The sequence below is a fragment of the Rattus norvegicus genome, chromosome 2 (assembly GCF_021556685.1).
Source record: "Rattus norvegicus strain SHRSP/BbbUtx chromosome 2, alternate assembly SHRSP_T2T, whole genome shotgun sequence".
Classification (NCBI taxonomy): domain Eukaryota; kingdom Metazoa; phylum Chordata; class Mammalia; order Rodentia; family Muridae; genus Rattus; species Rattus norvegicus.
The window spans coordinates 183666870-183676954 of NC_141535.1; the positions used below are offsets into that span (position 1 = coordinate 183666870).

General features: G+C 40.1%; 1 pseudogene; it reads left to right on the top strand.

Annotated features, from left to right (window-relative positions):
- Positions 1-532: 532 nt before the first annotated feature.
- Positions 533-1638, top strand: LOC147996403 (TD and POZ domain-containing protein 2-like; annotated as a pseudogene).
- Positions 1639-10085: the final 8447 nt, after the last annotated feature.

A 10085-nucleotide genomic window follows, 5' to 3' on the forward strand; every position in this document is an offset into this window, starting at 1 on the left:
TGCCCCTGATTAGTACAACATAGTTGAAATGATAGTGTTTACACATTTCCTAACAGTTCCAAAGTTGGATATAATAGTCAAACCTAGTTACCATTGATCTAAGATTCAATGAACATGCAGAGATATATACAGAACCATGGTAGGTTTGGTGGGGTGGTAGAGGCTGAGAGAGACACAAACACAGAAATACAGAGACACACAGACACAAACAAGGGGAGAGAGAGGGAGAGAGAGCACTCACACGCAAGACAGAGAGAGAGAGAGAGAGAGAGAGAGAGAGAGAGAGAGAGAGAGAGAGAGAGAGAGAGAGATTTAACAGTTACATTGGGTCTGTTTTATCTTTTGTAGAACAAATATGGAAACCTACAGAACCTACATAGAAATAGACATTTCCAAGAATATGAAAGGGGCAATTTAGCAGATATTCAAAATAAAATCAAAAGGCTATCTATAATTGTATCTTACAGAGGAAAGAGTACATTCCATTACTTCTTTCAGATCAACTTTAACCTCCCAACTACCTCCAGAAGATATGTCAGGGGACCTGGAAGCCAAGATCTGTGGCTAGAATATCTGTGGCTATAATATCAGTGTTCAGAAATTCTGCTACAAGTGGACCATTAGCAACTTTTCATTCTGTATGGATGGAATTTGGGAAATTATTACAAGCCCAGTGTTCTCATTTGAGGCCAATGAAGAAGTACAATGGTGTTGGTGAATACACTGAAACAGTGTTGATGAAGAAAGCAAAGATTAACTGTCTGTATGCCTGGGTTTGCACAGTTGTCCAAAGAGCCCAGTTTTGGCAAAGTTCCAATGCTGGATCATAAATGCTCAAGGAGAGAAACATCAAATTACAAAGATCCCAAAGGTTTTAAGGTTTCTTCCAAACCAACAATGGGGATGGAGAAAATTCATCCTTCGAGATTTCCTCTTCTCCCATAGGCAATGGCTTCTCCGTGAAGACCAGCTCATCCTGTGTTTCAAGGTTTCCATACTAGGACCCTCCTTTAGCAGGCCTGGACATAACATGACACCTGCAATCAAGGATCCAACACAGATGTTGGCCAATGATATATGAGAGCCGTGGGAAAATTCCCTCTTCACAGACTGCACCCTTGTTGTAGGTGGTCAGGAATTCAGAGCTCACAAGCCGTCCTAGTAGCTCACTCTCCAGTTTTCAGAACCATGTTTGAACATGAAATGCTGGAGCGCCTAACAAACCACATTGAGATCCATGACATTCACCTGCAAGTCTTTAAGGAAATGATGGCCTTCATTTACACAGGGAAGGCACCACACCTCCACAGCCACTCAATGGCCACTGGCTTTTTGGCAGCTGCTGATAAGTATGACCTGCAGGACTTCAAGGTCATTTGTGAGGATTCCCTGTGCAGGAACCTCTCTGTGAAGAATGCTGTACCAACTCTCATCCTGGCTGACCTCCACAGCACAGAGCACCTGAAGACTAGGGCCATGGATTTCATTATACTTCATGCTTTTGAAGTCTCTGAGACCTTGGTGTGGAATTCAGTGGTGGAGTCACATCCCCACTTGGTGGAGGAAGCATTTCACACCCTGGCTCCTGTACATTGTTTTTCCTTGGAGCCCTCACTCAAATGCCAAAAAATATTGTAGGAGCTCGTCAGCTATGGCCTGCACCTGGCTGCTAACAGCTATAACAAGTGTTTTTAACAATGACTTCTGTTTAGATTAAGTTTGACTGGAACACTTACAGTGAATCTGGGGCAAGGCAGCATGGTGGCTATGGATTTCACAGAGCTGTAATACTTCAAAATGGTGTGTAGGGTAAGTGCAGCACTAGGGTCTTGGACACTCTACCTGACACCTATCCTATTGATGTTGTTTTATTCTTGTCTGATGTCTCGGACCTGGAATTCACCTGGCCTGAATCATATCCTAACTGACTTTCTTTGCAGAAACCTGTTTGCTTTGGAATGAGTAGAATAGGTGAACTAACTTAAATGTATTAACTGATGTGTAAAGTTTTTCACCTAATTCATGTGTAGTTTCTATCTGCAAATAAAAATTCTTTCAACTTTACTGTATTTATCCTCTTAATTGCCAGTTGCCTTATTGTTTCAATTAAGACCAGCTCTTGTATTGAATCTATTTAAGCGAATGAGAAACCTTGACTGACCTTTGCTTTTGTACAAGGGCTTTCAGTTTCTCCCCATTTAAGTTGATATTGATATGGGGTTCATCTATATTGCCATTATTATATTTAACCATATCATCAGTGTGCCAATCTGTGGAGAACTTTTATCATTAAGGCATAGCTTCTTAAAGACCATGTATTGATCCTGTTTAATGATCATGTTTTTTTGCTTTTTGTTTGTTTCCTTTTGTATTGCTTTTTATTCCTTCAGTTAGTCTATGTGACCAATTAAATTTTATAGATTTTTGTATATTGAATTACCATCACCTTGAGACAAAGCCTACTTTGTTTTTGTAATTGTTATTTTTCATGTGTTCTTCAAATTATTTAATGATTATGTTTGCATGAGTCCATAAGGGAAAATGATGCATGTTTTCGATATCACTGTCACTGTAGTCTCTCATAAAATTGAGTGGGAAATATCTTTCTCTTTTTATTTTGTGAAATGATTTCAGGAGTATATGCTATAATGCCTTTTAGAATAGCAGATGAAAATTATGGACCTGAGCATTTTTTGATGGGGAGATTTTAATGGCTGCTGCTATACTTTGATGCCTTTGATTTGGTGCACACATAGTGAGAATTTAAATGGCAGCTTAGGCGTTTTTACTTTGATGAGTATTAGTGTCCTTACCTAATATGAGTTCAACACATATTCATGTGATTCTCCCCAGAGGGATTGACTCTGCTATGACCTTACTCCTCTAGTCTTCTGAACACCCAAATGTACAGGGGAGACAGTTTGTGTCCTATGTACCATTAACCAGTAATGACCTTTATAATTGTAAGTCGTAGATCCCCTCCCTCCATTTTCAAAAAGACCCTCAGATCCCCTAGGTCTTTTAGATTCAATCATGTTGACTCATAATCCCACCTGGGATGACTGTCAACAACAGTTCCAGGTTCTTTTTGCAGCTAAAGAAAGTGAGAGAATTGTCAGAGAAGCTTGGAAATTGGTTCCAGAGGTAAATGGTCTGCCCATACAAGTCCAGGCAAATCTTGATACAGCCTTAACTTTGACCATACCCAACTGGGATTTTAAGGCTGTTGAAGATAGGGAGAGTATATGTGTCTACTACCAGATTCTTTTGGATGAGCCTCAGGGAAGCTTCAATCAAGTTGGCCTATAAATTTACCTATGGTAACCAGGTGAAATAATGAGAGCTCTACAGAATATTTAAAAAGAACTGTTTGAAGCCCATAAGATTTATATACTGTAGAACCCAGAAATGAGAGAAAATTGTCAGTGGGAAGCTTGGCTTTTTTTCAACAAACAGACCCTGATATCTGTCAGGAACTTCCATGCCTGTATTGTTTTGCTGGTAATCAATGTCCTATAACTTTAAATAGGAAGAACTATATGACTGAGAGCCTTATGGCTCAGCTCCATTCCATGCCCTGGGTAAACTTAAAGGAGGAGGGGATAGCCAGATAGTTTTCAGTGGCACAGGGCACAAAATTCTGTCTTGAAAAAAGCATCAGTGCAAATTTCAAATAATAAACTTGGGTACAGGGGCAACAGCCACCAAGACCTATCCAGGTCTAGCCAAAAACGATCGATTTTGGAATAAGTCGGATTCATTTATGGTTATTTCTGAATGCCCATACTCCCAAATGGTAAACATTTCTTCACCAAAGAGGAGCACAGATCCATTTTGACCCAGAGGAAATGAAAGTGCTGGATAAAATATTTCTATTTGTGATGATTTCAGAATGCTTGGCCGAGGAGTGTCACTATTACAAGGCATGGCCTTGTTGGAGGAAGTGCATCACTGTGGGGTTGCACTTGGAGGAACTTGTTTTAGATGACTGAAGATTCTGAGTGTGTTTCTGGCTTCCTTTGGGTAAAGATGTAGAACTCAGCTCCTCCTGCACCATGCCTGCCTGGATATTGTGACACTGCCATGCTCCCTCATTGATGATAATGGACTGAACTTTGGAAACTGTAAGCCAGCTCCAAATATTTGTTGTCCTTTATAAAGCTTACATTGGTCATGGTGTCTGTTTACAGCAATATGACGCTAACTAGGATAGAAGGTGGTACCAGGAGCCGGGTATTGCTGTGATAGGCCTGATCAAGCTTTTATTTGGGGGAATGTAGATTTGGAGAAAATCCATAAAATGTTTTAAACGGGGCTTAATGGACCATCTTAGTAGAAATGGAGTAGATTTTGTTACTGAGAGTAATTTGAATTGTGCAGGCCTGGCCCAAGAGGTTTCAGAGGAGAAGAATTTCTGTATCTGTTATAAACGCTTCTTTTGTGGTATTTTGGTGAAGAATGTGGCCACATTTTGCCCTTGTCTGAAGTGTCTATCTGAGGTTGAAGTGAAGAGATTTAGATTAATTTCCTTGAAAAAGAAAGACTCAAAACAGCCTAGTGTAAGTTCTCTTGTATGGTTACTAAAATTTACTCTTAGGAAGAGCATTTTAATGAGAAAAGGAAGTTGAAAAAGGAGGAAACAAATTATGTGATTCGAGTATTAAAGGACACCAGGAAGTGAAATGGAGCTGAATCCTGTGTACAAGGATATTAAATAAAATTAAGGAAATAATGACCTTGGGGCAAGTTCCCACCCAGTTAAGTTAGCACCAGGCAACTTAGTACAAACCTTTAATCCTAGAAGGGAAAGACAAGCAAAGCTCCGATTTCAATGCCAGACTAGAACAGAGCAAATTCTAGGTGAGGCAAAGCTTAAATACAGGTGTGGAGGTACAGACCTTTAATCCCAGGAGACTGGTTCACAGATGTCTAAATTCATGGTCAATCTACAGAGCAACATCCAGGAGAGCCAACTTTAGACAGTGAAGGATTTAGAAAAGAGGAAGCTAGTGATGGTGTAATAGAAGAAGTGGGCCAAATTCCTATTCCTGCAAGCAGGAGAACTAAGCAGCTTTAACCATGTGTCTCTGGCATTATATTTAAGAGGAGAAGAAGATAATTGACACTGAAGAAATAAGGTTTGATAGTTTCATAGATTTGAAAAACAAAGCTGTAAAAACAAGGTGTTGAGAAATATATCTGGTGGTCAGGATGCCTATGACAAACTTGTGACCTTTCTGAGAGATACATCTGATGTCAGAATGCCAAGTGATATGATATAGTTTTGGTGATCAAGAAATTGAGTCAAGAATGATCAGGCCTCACTGACCAAGGCCAAGCTAATTAGGACAAAAAAAAACCCCAATTGTTCTTGGAAAAACTCCCTACCCCTCCCTGTGGTAAATTCTGAGAACAACCCCAAGATGTCATCCTGACCCTGCCCGAACACCTAGTTCACCTCCCCACCTAAGGGCTGTGCCAACTTCGCCCATTCCCAGTGATACACCAAGGTCAGTTGTAGCACTGGATGAGGAAAATATCTAACTGAGGCAAGAACTGCCCCTTGAGCAGGCCAGCCAATACCTGACAAGATCCTTTGTCCTGTGCATGACCAGAGAGAATAAGCCAGCTAAAAATGTTGCTGAAGTCTGTCCTCTGTAATGAATAAAAGTTGTGTGCTTTTTGGGTTTCGTATTGCCTCTCCCTGTGGGGATGAGCAACCCCACATATGTGGATTAAAAACTTTATACCCTCAGGATATTGCCTATCCTTGTGGAAGTAACTCCAGATAAGTTTACCATACTTCATTTAATAAGAACCAAAAGGGATTTTGGTATTACAGCAGCTATAATTTCAGCCATTGTACTATCAGCCACTGCAGGAACAACAGCCGCGATTGCTATGACTAATCAAGTGCAGACGGTTGAGACTATCAATCAGATTGTGGAAAGAACCGCAGTGGCATTAGAGATACAAGAAGAATTTAATGCCCACTTGGCATCTGGCTTTCTATTAACTAATCAACGAATGGATTTAATTCAAGAACAAATTGAGGCATTATATCATATGACACAGCTGTCCTGTGTTTCCTCCCTTAGAGGTTTATGCATTACTCCTTTGCAAGCTATCTTTTCTCAGTATTCTCAACAGAGCAAAGAAATCTCAAATTATCTGAAAGGAAACTGGTCCATGAAAGCGGAGCAATTATCGAGACAATTGCTGATGCAGATTGCTGTTCTCAACAACACTAGAATGGAGCCCATCACATTTGGAGATTTCACCTCATGGATTACCAATGCTTTCTCCTTTTTTAAAGAATGGGCTGGCATGTTTGCCTGGGGGGCCATTGTCCTCTTGGGATGTGGAGTATGTCTATGGCTCTTTTGCTGTTTACAACGAGAGCATGCCAGACACAAAGCGATTGTTTACTGGGCTATGGTTGCCATTGAAAGTGGTGCTTCTCCCAACATATGGCTGGCCTCTTTGAAAAATTAAGAGTTCGCCCTAGATCATATTTTGTCACTGTCATGTGAAGTCATTGTATCCAGAGACGGGCAACTTTCCTCGGGCTCGGACCAACCTAAGTCACGGGGCCCGGTGGCGATAGGGTAACTCTACGACGGGTAAGGCCAAGCTGCCGAGAGGAACAACCTAAGACAGGAGCAATGACAATATTGACATGACACCCTGATCTAGACCACTCATAGGCATAGGTGGCTACACCCCGTTTGAACATATGGGCTGGTCAAATGCCCCTCTGCCCAGTTTCTCCCCCAATAAAAACACACATATAGCCCAGAATGGTGTGTTACACCATAAGTTCATTTCTAGCCATTAGGGTGCAGTCCCAACTGAAAGAGTGGCTCGCCATAGCCTAGCTGGGCACTCTGTGAGACATGTCTGATCTCTCTCAGACCACTACCTCCACTTAATGGGTCTTCTTTTTTTTTTTTTTATAATACAAAAAAGGAGGAGTTGTAGGGAGCGGCACATATAGATAAAAGATGGCGCTGACATCTGGTGGTTGTTTGTGGTTAACACCTCAAAGCGCATGTCCTTGGCATTCCTCCGGCATCTACAAGGCCAGGGTGATATTCATGCTAATAAGGTATTTCATGCTTCACCAATCCCTAGAGGACAAGTTTATAGCCACAGCCTATCTTGTATATAAGGCCAGTGCCTTTGTTCCTCTGGGCCCCCGTATCAACAATGAGGTGTTCCTGTAATAAAGGCTGTTGAGAAGAATCCAACTGTGTTGCGTCTTCCTTGCTGGACGAGGTGGGGGTTACAATCTCTAAGGAAGAACTTTTTGTATCCCCATTGTTCCTTTGGCAGAAACCTTAAAACATTTGGCATCTTTGAAATTTGATGATTCTCTCCTTGGGTGATCCAGAACTACAACTTTGCCCAAACTGAGCTCTCTGGACAACTGAGAAAACTCAGGTAAACAGACAAGTACTCTTTGCTTTCTTCATCAACACCATTGTCCTTCTTCATTGGCCTCTAATGAGAACACTGGGCTTCAAATATTTTCCTGAATTCCATCCATGCGAAATGAAAAGTTGCTACTGGTCCACTCGGCAGAATTTCTGAACACTGATGTGTGTGTAGCCACAGCTCTTGACTTCCAGGTCCCCTGACATGTCTTCTGGCGGTAGTTTGGAGGATAAAGTTGATCATAAAGAAGTAATAGAAGTTACTCTTCACTCTGTAGGATACGATTATAGAGTACCCTTTAGATTTTATTTCCTGGTTCTGATAAATTGCCGCTTTTATATTCTAGTGAACTTGAATTTCTATGCAGTTTCTCTAGGTTTCCATAATTGTTCTACCGTAGATAAATCAGACCCACTATGACTGTTAAATTTCTCTGTCCCTCTCTGTCTCTCTGTCTCTCTGTCTCTTTCTCTCTCTCTCTCTCTCTCTCTCTCTCTATATATATATATATATATATATATACACATACATATGTTTCTGTCTGTATCACTCTTTCTCTGTGTTTGTGTCTCTCTCAGTCTCTATTACCCCCCTACCCCTGTCGTGTGTCTGTATGTCCCTGTGTATATTTATTGAATCTTAAGTCGATGGTAACTAGTTTTGACTATTCTATCCAACTTTGGAAGTGTTTGGAAATGTGTAAACACTCTCATTTCGATTGTGTTGTATTAATTGGGATCCTATAGCAAACAAAGAGAATGAATTTCTCTATATAAATAGAAAGTAGATGTATGAGAAAAATCTGTAGGCAGAGGTAAAGTTAATATAAGGATGGCTAAATCAATACTTACTTATTCCACAAGGTTTGAAGTCTCAGGTCTTCAAGTATCAGACAGAATCCTGAAGGTTCAGATGCCAGTGAAGAAATGAGCTTGCTAGTAAGATGAGAGCAGGCAGGCAAAGACTCAAAGCTTCCTTCTCCCATATACTTATATAGGCCTGCAAGAGAAATGGGGCCCAGTTAATGCTGTGTTTTCGAGTCTTAAGATCTTGACTAAAGGTGTGTGTTTTCCTGCCTCAAGACTCAGATTAAATATGTTTTCTTCTACCCAAAGATTCTATCTTTGAACTAGATATGTCTACTTCAACTTTAGCCAAAAAATGTTAAAAGACATCCCCTCCATTTTTTAGGTAACTTAAGTACATAGGATGTCTTCACAGGAACACATTCAGTACTCTTTCACCCCCAAAATGATATTTCTTGACTGTGGTGCATTGGGCTGGCAGGAGTGGGAGTGCACCTGAGCTAGAAAAGAAAAAAAAAAAAAACACCCTGCTATGAGTTATGTCAAATAGGCTCCTGTCTGTTATTTGGGGAGTGGGAAGGGTGGCAAAGAACTCTGCAACGATAAACTGGAATGGGGCAACATTTGTGATGTAAATAAAGTAAATAATGAAGAAAAAGAAACCAGTACAGAGAGAAAAGTAAGAGAGGAGGCAGTTTTTCCAGGAGAGTTTTTCAGAGATTGGTTTAAGAGAGCGAAATGGATCTACTGGGAAATATAGAATGATTCACAGAAGAAAAAGGAGTCAGAAGAGTACAACAGTTGTTGAAAGTTAGTACCAGGCAAGGCAGAACAGCTCAGGAGAAATGGAAAGAATACAGATTGAATCAGCTACAATGGAGAGGAGTTTTAAACCACCCATACAAACCTCAGAAATAACTAGTTAGGAGTGAATTCTTCACCTACAAGTAACAGAAGCTAAAATTTTTCAGGACCTAGATCTTTTTCTTACTCAAAACATTCATAGAGAATTTTCATCTCATATAATAATTGAACAATCATCCAGTAATTCATGTTCCTTCTCTGCTCTTCCTTATGTTCCTTCTCCCTTAAATGAACGTTGTCTTAGTGGAATCTTACATGGGTGTGACATATTTGTTATAACTAATGTAGTCATAGTGATACACCAATAAAGGTTGGGAACATCCATACATTAGTGTGTATTTTCTTAATGATATTTTGTCACAGGTGTCACTTTTAAAAGAGTTATAAGAACTACTCTCAGTCTAAGGGTACATGGATGAGCATTAAAGCATGTTACCCTGCAAGCACAAAGCCCTGTTTTCAGTTTGTAGAATAATGTTATTTATATAATAATATAAATAATAGAATTAATATAATGATAAAATTAATTCAGTTAAATGCAATTGGTCCTTACCTGTTCCTACTGCTGACACCTTCAGACATAGATTTAGCCTATATTTTTCAGGAGCAGATTCTAGGAGGCCCACTGAATAGCAACCTTAGTTTCACTGGTTCCTTCTTATAGGGTCTATAAATTCACTTACAGGGCAGTGGAGGAGACACAGGAGAAGTCAAAGTCTACAGACCAGGTTTACAGTTGTCTAATTCAGGAGAAAATTCACTGTGACTGACACTCCAGACAACCTGGCATAACATTGTGATAGAAACTGAAAAGCAACATTCTGTCCCGTGCACCTGTGGGCTAATTAAAAATGTCTAAAATACAGACTATTGGTTTTAGTTGATTATTGGTTTTAGTTGTTTGTTGTTTATTGGCCTTGGTTGTTGTTGTTTTGAGGAATTGTCCGTCATTTACAATGATATCTACATTTAAAGTTG